General features: G+C 39.2%; 1 protein-coding gene and 1 pseudogene across 1 annotated transcript in view; both read left to right on the top strand.

The window, feature by feature from the left end:
* LOC108282351 overlaps window positions 1-11,231 on the top strand; it is a 611,237-nt gene that overhangs the window by 502,726 nt on the left and 97,280 nt on the right. The window lies entirely within an intron of this gene.
* Window positions 7,017-8,050, top strand: LOC108282358 (annotated as a pseudogene).

The raw sequence follows: 11,231 nt of genomic DNA on the forward strand, positions 1-11,231 counted from the left end.
GTGGGGGGTGGGGAGCTGGGGAGTGATAGCAAGGGGAGAAATGTCAGATGTAGGTGATGGGGAGGAAGGCAGCAAATCACACTGCCACGTGTGTACCTGTGCAACAATTTTGCATGTTCTTCACATGTACCCCAAAACCTAAAATGCAATAAAATAAATAAATGGGAAAGAAAAAAAGAAACTTAGACTGAGTACTGAAGGTGAAAACAAAAGAGAAAAAGAAATTATTTTTTAAAATAAATACAGTTAAAAAAGAATATTAATATGTCTTTGATTGTAGAAACATATGGAGCAAATCACAGACCTTGCCACAGGGGCTAAAAATTAGCATTTGTGTGAGACAAATGTATTATGTCTCTGTTTATATTATTAAGAATCTGTATGGGAATTTTCCCCTACATTTCTAGTGTTTTTAATCCAATGCTAGGAAAAGGGTTAGCACTAAGACGCTTCCTCCTTGTTCATCTTTAATTGTCCCTTTTTACTCCTCACAAAATAAATTTGTTTGTGTTGAAATTAAAGTTAATGGTGGTAGCGGCACTAACAATACCCTGGCTGCTGAAATATCTGCTTACAGAGAATCATATGAAATATTTAGGGAAAAAATGGCTTTTACTCTAAGTAAAATCCAGTGAAATCTTAGAACACTTTGGTGATAACTACATTTCTGTGCATGTTTTCACATTGAAATTACATTTTACACAGGCATCCTAAAGTTAGGGTATAAGAGAAAAAAAACTCTTACCCCAACAAATTTCCTCTTTTAAAAAAAATCCCCTTTCATTTCAAGACCTTCATGCTCTGAATGTCACTTTCACCCCAGTGTGAGCTAACCCGTGGAATATTTGTATCTTTTGACTTACCTGATTCTGAGTCACACACTCAAGGAGTGAATGATGACAAGAACAAGTCACTGATAGATCTTTTTAAATGTGTTCTAGAATGTAGAATTTCTATTAGTTAAACGTACATATAATGTTATATTTATCCTTTTTAACGTATGTAATTAAATAATGACACTACAATACAAATTATGTTTATATTTATGTAACAGGAATAATTTTTACCCATTATTAATGCAATAGAGACAGTGCTGTTAAGCAATTGCTTACACATCTTGACCCACTTACTACAATTTGTATCTGACCTCCCAATCCTTGGGCAGTTTTACCTGCTGTTAGGCATTGTTATTCTCTCTCAGCTATCTGTAATGAGATGTTAGCTGTCTGCAAACAGCTTAAAACTGACTACAGAATGAAGAGGTCCTCAGTGGTCAGTAACTCTGGCAGACAATAAGATTTGCTCTTCCTTTTACATATCTTAGCCACCTTATCCAATAGTGAAATAGATATATGTGGTTTAGTCCATAGACATATAAGAAAATAAAATTTGAAATATTACAAGATAATTCAGATTAAAGAAAGTAGGTCATATTTGAGATAGAGTGTTTTCAGAAGTTGCTCTCATTTGTCATATAGGACATATTAATTGATTAAAGAGAAAGAGGTAAATAGCATTAATATAAGTGGTAGATCATTAAAGTAATGGTTCCCAATGATTCACACCTCCCCTTCTTTTCATGCTTGCGTAGTTCACTTCCGCATTGACTCTAAACTTGGCCTTATGACTTGCTTTCATCAATAATTAACAAATATGACACAAACAAAGGCTCAAATAGGACTGGTGTATTGTGACCAGCTCTCCTGTAGCATTGGCACCACATGAAGAAGACCAGGCTAAAATGCTGAAGACACATGTCCCAACTGACAGCCACCGCAAACCTCCAGACAAGAAGGTAGGTTCATTTTGTACCATCACGCCCCATTTGAGCTGCCAGTTGAGGAAAGCCATATGAATGAACCAAGGCAAGACTAACAGAAGAACCACCAGCTGAACCCAGACCAAATTGCTGGTCATATGTTAATTAATGGCAACTAAAGTCATTATGTTTTGGGACTATTGGTCACACAACAATAGATTGCTGATAAGTAAATGTGTATTTCAAATAAGTTTTCTTTCTTCCTCTTTTTAAAATTTTCATGCAACGAAAGTAAAGGAGTAGGTAGGACAAGCCTGATGCAGGGGATTGATGATGTCATCAAGGGGCTTTCTATCTCTAATATCTTAGTTTTCTGCTTATGACATAGGGACTGCTCTACCTTCATCTATGCTCAGGGAAGGATGAAGGGAAAACAACTTTATCTACTGCTCCTGTTCTATTCATTGGGAATGCAGAACACTGTCAGACATCGTTAGCAGACTTTTGTGTTTTACTGGAAAGGAGTGTGTCATCTGGCCACTTCTAGCTGATAGGGTGGCTGGTTGTGGAAGTGAATATTTAGCTTTTTCAGCTGCTTTAGTAAATGCATGGAAATGGTTTGTAGAATGGCTGCTATGTTATTCAGTCAACAATGTCAGATAAATTTCCTTTCTCTCACATTCTTTTATTTTCTATTTATTACTTGAAACCTAAAAAATAAAAGAAATGGGATACGTCTGAATTTATATCCATTCATTATTTAGGCAACATTCTTTTGAACCTCAGTTTCCTGGTTTCTTCATAGTTATGAGACTATTCTGGCTAACATAGTGAAACCCCATCTCTACTAAAATTGCAAAAACTTAGCTAGGGGCGGTGGCACGTGCCTGTAATCCTAGCTACTCAGGAGGCTGAGGCAGGAGAATCGCTTGAACCCAGGAGGCAGAAGTTGCAGTGAGCCCAGATTGTGCCACTGCACTCCAGGCTGGGTGACAGAGTGAGACTGTGTCTCAAAAATGAATAAATAAATAAATAAAATAACCTTGAGGCTTAAATAAAGTGAGTGAGTTAATATTTATACAATACATAGTAGAATATCTAGCACCAGGAAAGCTGAGACTATATGTGTTTGTTTACTTCCTTATGTCCAGAACTGTGTAGTGGTTAGCAAATAAGAGGAACTATAAAATTAATGAATGATGACGGAATGACTGCATGACCATCTGACTGACTTAAGCAGCAGACAAGTTCTAGCTGCCTTTCTTTCAACTATATTTTATCATTTTTAAGTATAGGCCAGGCACAGTATAGATAAAAATTATATTTCTCAGTCTTCAGAGGTTAGCAAAATGCCCAGCACATAATGTATAGTCAACAAGTATTAGTTGATGATGATGTTGATGATAAATAAGGCTAGCAGCTTATGATAGTTATACTGAATGATTTTATTTTTCTTCCAAAAAAATGGTTAAATTTTTAAATGGAATGAATTGTGTCCTCCTCTGGTTGTTTGATTTATATATATTTTAGAAGTAGAACTTTGAAAAAACCTTGTTCAACTTTGAAATACCAGGACAAATGCTCACCATGTGCTGCACGAAGCTTAAGGCATTTAATATAACTGGACCTCTGTAGCACATTGCTTTTCTTTCTTAAACAACATAAATTTGCTGACCTTAGAGAACTATGATTTGTTGACATGAATTCAACATGATCCCAACCTGCATAGTAAGAATGTTTTGATTTCTTTGCCAACTTTGATTCTTTTGCCAAGTTTTGTGGAGCATGTTTTTGGTCTTGGCAATCTCCCGCATATTAGCTATCCCATTCCTTCTAATTTCCAGCGAGAGACATTAATTATTTTCCTTTGCATTCCTGGGAGTGAAACATATGAAATTACTAGACAATGTCAGTAAATTATTTTCCCTGAGAAATATTAAGTGGGGATGGTATTGAGAATTTCTAAAAGTTAGAGACTTGGTCTCAGTGGTTCACTCTCAACTGGTATTTTTCAGTTTATTGTTTCACTCAATCACAATAGACATAAGTAAGTTGAACTGTTAAAGTTGTCCATGAAGATGTAAAAGATGTTTTTCCATTTTTATTCCCAAGAAGTACCTTCCTGATGAAAACTCTAGGGGGATGTGGAAACCTGTATTGTTAGATTTAAGGAGAAAAAGTTGAAACACTGAGAACATGAACTAGAAAATATATTAAGATAAAAACAAAGGGTACTGATGCTGCAGAGGCTAGCTTTCCATCTGGCAAATGAAGAAATGATGTGAGTTGTATAAACAGGGAACTCTCAATTTTGGAACAAATTTGTGTTGCAAAACTTGGGACCTGTTTGCTGATTTTCAAAAAGTGTCTTCATTTATGTATTCAGTACGTTTTTTAAATAATTCAGTATAGAGAAATGTTATTTTAATTATTTAACTTTTAAGTTTGGCAGTATATGTGAAGGTTTGTTACGTAGGTAAATACATATCACAGAGGTTTGTTGTACATAATTATTTCATCATCCAGGTACTAACCTTAGTTCCCAATTGTTACCTTTTTCTACTCTTCTCCCTATTTCCACTCTCCTCCCTCAGGTAGACCCTAGTATCTGTTGTTTTTTGCTTTGTGTTTATAAGTTCTTACCATTTAGCTCCCACTTACAAGCGAGAACATGTGGTGTTTGGTTTTCCGTTCCTGTTTTAGTTTGCTAAAGATAACAGCCTCCAGTTCTATCCATGTTCCTGCAAAAGGCATCTCATTTTTATTTATGGCTGCATAGTATTCCATGGTGTATACTGTACCATGTTTTCTTTAGCAAATCTGTGGTTGATGGGCATTTAGGCTGATTCCCTGTCTTTGCTATTGTGAATAGTGCTCTAATGAACATTCATAGGCATGTGTCTTTATAATAGAATGATTTATACTCCTATGGAGTATAAATAAATAATGGAATTGCTGGTCGAATACTAGTTCTGCTTTTAGCTCTTTGAGGAATCATATACTGCTTTCCACAATGACTGAACTAATTTATACTCCAACCAATAGTGTTTAAGTGTTCCCTTTTCTCCACAATCTCGCCAGCATCTGTTATTTTCTGACTTTTTAATAGTAGCCATTCTAACTGGGATAAGATGGTATCTCATTATGGTTTTGATTTGCATTTCTCTAATGATCAGTAATATTGAGCTCTATTTCATATGTTTGTTGGTTACATATATGTCTTCTTTTGAGAAGTGTCTGTTCATGTACTTAGCCCACTTTTTAATGGAGTTGTTTGCTTTTCTCTTGTAAATTTGTTTTTTTTTTAATAAATTCTGGGTATTAGACCTTTGTCAGATACATAGTTTAGAAATATTTTCTCCCATTCTGCATGTTGTCTCTTTAATCTGTTGATAGTTCCTTTTGCAGTACAGAAGCCAAGTTTAATCAGATCCTACTTGTCAGTTTTTGCTTTTGTTGCAATTGCTTTTGGTGTATTTGGAATGAATTCTTTGCTTGTTCCTGTGTCGAGGATAATACTGCTTATGTTGTCTTCCAGGGTTTTTGTAGTTTGGGGTTTTACATTTAAATCTTTAATCTACTGTTTTGTTTGTTTGTTTTTTATTTTGAGATAAAGTCTCTCTCTGCCATATAGGCTGGAGTGCAGTGACACTATCTCAGCTCACTGCAACTTCCACCTTCCAGGCTCAAACAATTCTCATCCCTCAACCTCCTGAGTAGCTGGGATTACAGGTGTCTGCCACCATGCCCACCTAATTTTTGTATTTTTAGTGGAGACAGAGTTTCACCATGTTGGGCAGACTGGTCTTGAACTCACGACCACAAGTGATCTGCCTCCTCAGCCTCCCAGAATGCTAGGATCACAGGCGACAGCCACTGGGCCCAGACTTTAATCCGTCTTGAGTTGATTTTTGTATATGGTTTAAAGAAGGGGTCCAGCTTCAATCTTCTGCATATGGCTAGCCAGTTATCCCAGCACCATTTATTGAATAGGGAGTCTTTTTCCTATTGCTTGTTTTTAACAGCTTTGTTAAGACAGGATTATCCTACATGTGTGGCCTTATTTCTGTGTTCTCTTATTCTGTTCCATTGGTTTATGTGCCTTTTTTGGTACCAGTTCCATGCTTTTTTGGTTATTGTAGGCTTGTAGTATAGTTTGAAGTTGGGTAACTTGATGCCTTCAGCTTTGTTCCTTTTGCTTAGGATTGCCTTGGCTATTCAGGATTTTATTGGTTCCATTTGAATTCTAAAATAATTTCTTATAGTTCTCTGAAGAATGATAGGAATAACATTAAATTTGTAAATTGATTTGGACAATATAGCCATTTTAATGATATTGATTCTTTCTATCCATGAGCATGGGATGATTTTTCATTTTATCGTGACTTCTCTGATTTCTTTAAGAAATCTTTTGTAATTCTCATTGTAGAGATTTTTACCTCCCTGCTTAGTTGTATTTCTAGGCTGTGTGTGTGTGTGTGTGTGTGTGTGTGTGTGTGTTGTGAATGAGATTGCCTTTCTAATTTGACTTTCAGTTTGGCTATTGTTGGTGTATAGGAATGCTAGTGATTTTGGTGCATTGATTTTTGTATCCTGCAACTTTGCTAAAGTTGTTTTTCAGATAGAGGAGCTTTTGGGCTGATACTGTAGGGTTTTCTTGATAGAGAATCACATCATTTGCCAACAGAGATAGTTTTACTTCTTCTCTTCCTGTTTGGATGCCCTTTATTTGTTTCTCCTGCCTGATTGCTCTGGCTAGGTCTTTTAATACTACTTCGAGTAGAAGTGGTGAGAGAGGGAATCCTTGTCTTGTGCTGGTTTTCAAGGAGAATGATGCTAGTTTTGCCTATTCAGTATACTGTTGAGTGCGCTTTTCAGGACTCTTCACCCTGAAACAACACACTGTACGTTCTCATCACCACATGGCATGTACTCTAAAATAAACCACATATATTGGTATAAAACAATCCTAAACAAATGTAAAAGAACCAAAATCATACCAAACACACTCTAGGACCACAGAGTGTCCTAGTCTTCTATAAAAATAGAAGTCAAGACCATGAAAATTGTTCAAGACCATGTAATTACATGGAGATTAAACAATATGCTCCTGGGTAACTTTTGGGTAAATAATGAAATTAAGGCAGAAATAAAAAAGTTCTTTGAAAATAATAATAACAAAAATACAACCTACAGGCATGCACAACTGGTTTCCTCAAACATGGAGTCAGGCAGCCCAGGCCTTACCTGAATCAGGATGAGGGAGTGGTGGGTCCAAGTGGAGCTGTTAGCTGTACCTGCATATCCCACCCCCTCAACTCCCCCCTGCCCTTCACTCATGGAAGTCTTCAGGCAAGTTTTTCACTTACAAGGGATTGTGTATCATCTACCAAGACTCGGTGTGGTTCTGGAGATAGTTGTACTTTTGCACAGCTTTCCAATATCCAGCTATGATTGGTACAAGATTTGGGAAGGTCTGACCTTGAGGTTTTATGGAGTACTTGTCCTTGATGTTTTAGGCTTTGGCTTTAGTGACAAACCGTGACCACATCACTGTTCCATATTTGAGCAGACCAGCATTGTGGAAGCACTTTTGTGGCATCTGGGCCTCCAGAACCACAGGACCAACCTTTTGTCTCATGACTATGGAGACATTGTTGCTCAGTAGCTGCTCTACAAGTAGAAGCAGAATCAATCTGGTAGGCTTACCATAAAGAGTATCTGTCTGAAAGATGGAGGTATCTTTCCTGAGTCTCATCATCCACTCTTTCTCCAAAAGCTACTCAAAGATGGAGGTGTGCTGTCACCCATCCTCATGTGGCTGATGAACTTCTTTGTATTCTCTCAAGGTCTCACCCCAGTCTTTGGGCAATGTACTCAGCCCTCTGAGAGTGAGCTGTGGGATGGGACATGTGGGCAGGTATCTGCAACAATAACGGGAACTTAGTCATTGACAGTTTCTTACAGCACATCAATCAGAGAAAGAAGTTTAGAAGGTGCTGGGTGGGAGCTCTTGCCTCTGAAACTATCCCCATTAATTTTATCTGTCAGCCATTGGATCCTGTAAATCCCTATCCAGAGTTGTTGGAGCTATACAGGAAAATGCTGCCATGGTCCACAATGTTAACTCTGGATGACCACATTAGCCATTATCCACAGTGGGACAATCCCATGGGCTTCTTGATTGCATATATGGGCTCCATCAACTCCTTTTTAGCTGGAAAGAGTAGCTTCCCTGTATTACGTCCCCTACTCCCTTATCCGTTGTATATTCCACTTAGGAAGAAATGATCAAAAGAGGTCCTGGCCATCAAACACTATTCTCTCGCAAAAATCGACTTTACTCAAATTGGTGAACAGGATATAGGAAGAAGCCAGGAGGAGCTCTGGCTAAAGGTGACATAATAGTCTACCTCCCATTACTTTGATATTTGATCAAATGTACAGACTTGCCTTTGTTTTTGTGTTATTAGGAAATTCTGATGAGCACTACTATTCACTGATGCAGAAAGACGTTATTTTGCATAAAAGACATTTTAACACTTTGAACTTTTCTGAAGTATTTACAGCTGCTAATTTCTGGCCCAGCCCCAAAAGGAATTCTACAGTAAGAATGAGGAGAAGGGCGCCCTTCCCTCTCCTTGAATGGCTTTATGGGCAAATGCTTTTTAAAAGTTCTTTAAGCAACACAAAGCTGAGTCTTCTTTGTCATTCCTTTGGACTTAGTCTTATCAGCTGTTTTTAATTATAAACATTTTATTAAAATAGATACTGGTTTAAATAATGTAGTATTCTAAGTATGATTTAAAATGATGATTTGCCTTATATATTATACATATTTTATAAGAATACTAAAGCAGCATACTCTTACTCTGCCAGACTAGTGAACCTAATTAAACGTTTCATTTCTGAATACATTGAACTAGATTCAAACTATTTACTGAATTTACTAAAATCACAGAACATTAAGGACCAATAGCGCCTGTACCGGGGATTTATCATTAGCCAGGAAGACAAACTCTAACAGCAAAAAACAGTCTGAGACTCCTCATACCTTTGTGCTTAGAAGCATGTCTCTCTTGAGTTACCATAGAGGGGAAGGGATTGCTTTGTAGTCCAAACCACTGTATGGAATGTACATTGATTTCTATATGATGACTGCTTAACTCTCCATTGCCTATCCCAGAGAAGCTTTTTCATGTAGCTCAGTAATCCTGTGCTTTACAGACAAGAAACTTCCGGAAACTTTAAAAACAAATTCTGAGAGACCTAAGAGCAAATGGTGCTGAATACATTTTTTTTTAACTCACATTTCATTGTCTTAGTCAAAGCAGGATTATTGAGTTATTATCTAAAACTCACTTTTTAAATTAGCAACTTCAATCATAACAACTTTGAGACTGGAATAAGTGTTTATTTTTTATTACTAAAAATGAATTGTGACAAAAAGAAATTACAACATACTAGAATCTCTAGGACACAGCTAAGGCAGTGTTAAAAGGGAAATTTATAGCACTAAATACCCACATCAGAAAGTTAGAAAGATCTCAGATTAACAACCTAACTTTACAACTAAAAGAATTAGAGAACCAAGAACAAACCAAACCCAAAGCTAACAGAACATGAGATCAGGCAGGGCACAGTGGCTCACACCTGTAATTCCGGCACTTTGGGAGGCTGAGGTGGGGGATCACCTGAGGTCAAGAGTTCAAGACCAGCGGAGGACGATCCAAGATGGCCATTTAGGAGCAGCTCAGGATTGCAGCTCCCAGTGAAAGCACAGAGGGTGAGTGGATGCCGCATATTTATTGCCCACAGACTAGGAAATTCCCAGGCGGAGGAGCTCCACGGGTCACCAGCGTGGCTGTTTCTGCCAGTGCGGCTCTGCCGGCCGGCGCTGCTGCTTTGCCCTGCACGGCTGCTTTGTCGGTGCCCAAGAGCAGCGGTTCTCTGTACAAAATACACTGGTCTGGGTGCCCTTTTGGCTGGCCATTGGAGCCATGGGAAGTTGCCCATTCGTCTGTTTAAAAAGGGGACTGAGCAGGGAACCAGGACAGTAGATTCCAGGGCAAAAAAAGTGCCACAAATCTCAGTGCCTCTGTTTAAGCCAGCGCAGTGAGTCACCGCACCGGAAAAAAACACAGACCCCGGCACTCTTCAACAGGTGACTGGAACACCAACTTAAAAAAAAAAAAAAAAAGGCTCTGAGGCAGGGAGCCAGGCGATCAGGCTCAGCTGGTCCCACCCCAACAAAAGAACAGCAATCAGAAACCCTCTGGATTGAGAGTTTCACAGCAAGCACAGCGGAACTCAGACCGTCGATCTCTGTGGGGGAGGGGTTTCCGCCATTACAGAGGTAGCCCACCACTACGGAGGTAGTCAGCCAATGCTGAGGCAGCCCACCGTTGCCAAAGCAACATGCCACTGCAGAGAGGCTCCGCCTTAACAGAGGCGGGCCACCATTACTGAGGCAGTTCTAACTACACCCATATAAACAGGACTGCAGGGAAGTTCACTCCACAGCTGGGCGGAGCCCACAGCAGCTCAGCAAGGCCTCTACAGGCAGTCACTAGGCTGCCTCCTTGCTGGGCAGCACAGCTCTGCAGGGAAAAAAAAGGCAGCAGCCTAACAGAAACTCATAAAGCCCTAAATCCCTGGGACAGAGCACCTGGGAACAAAAAGCAGTTTATGAGTTCTGCTGCAGCAGACCTAAACGTACCTGCCCCGCAGCTCTGAATGAACAACGGAGCTCACAGCTCAGCATTTGAGCTCCTATAAAGAAGAGACCGTCTCCTCAAGCAGCTCCCTGACCCCTGTATATCAAAAGAGCCACCTCATAAAGGAGAGATCAGATTGACGCTAGGCGAGTATCCTTCTGGGACAAAGATAGCAGAAGAAGAAAACTGGTAACAACCCTTACTGTTCAGCAGCTGCTGCAGGTGATCCCCAGGCAAGCAGGGCCTGGAGTGGACCTCAGCAGACTTACAGCAGAGGGGCCAGACTGTCAGAAGGAAAACCAAGAAACAGAAATAACCTCATCATCAACAAACAGAACGTCCACTCAGAGACCCAATCTGAAAGCCAGCAACTACAAAGACGAAAGGTGGATAAATCCATAAAGATGGGAAGAAACCAGCGTAAAAAGGATGAAAACACCCGAAACCAGAACACCTCTCCTCCTACCAGGGATCACAATGCCTCACCAGCAAGGGAACAAGGTTGGATGGAGAACGAGTGTGATGAAATGACAGAATCAGACTTCAGAAGGTGGGTAGTAAGAAACTTCTGTGAACTTAAAGAGCATGTTCTAACCCAATGCAAAGAAACTAAGAACCTTGAAAAAGGATTTGACGAAATGCTAACAAGAATGGACAAAATAGAAAGGAATATAAATGAATTGATAGAGCTGAAAAACACAACACGAGAACTTCGTGAAGCATGCACAAGTTTCAACAGCCCAATTGACCAAGCA

This window comes from Cebus imitator, unplaced genomic scaffold, assembly GCF_001604975.1.
Source record: "Cebus imitator isolate Cc_AM_T3 unplaced genomic scaffold, Cebus_imitator-1.0 Scaffold239, whole genome shotgun sequence".
Classification (NCBI taxonomy): Eukaryota; Metazoa; Chordata; class Mammalia; order Primates; family Cebidae; genus Cebus; species Cebus imitator.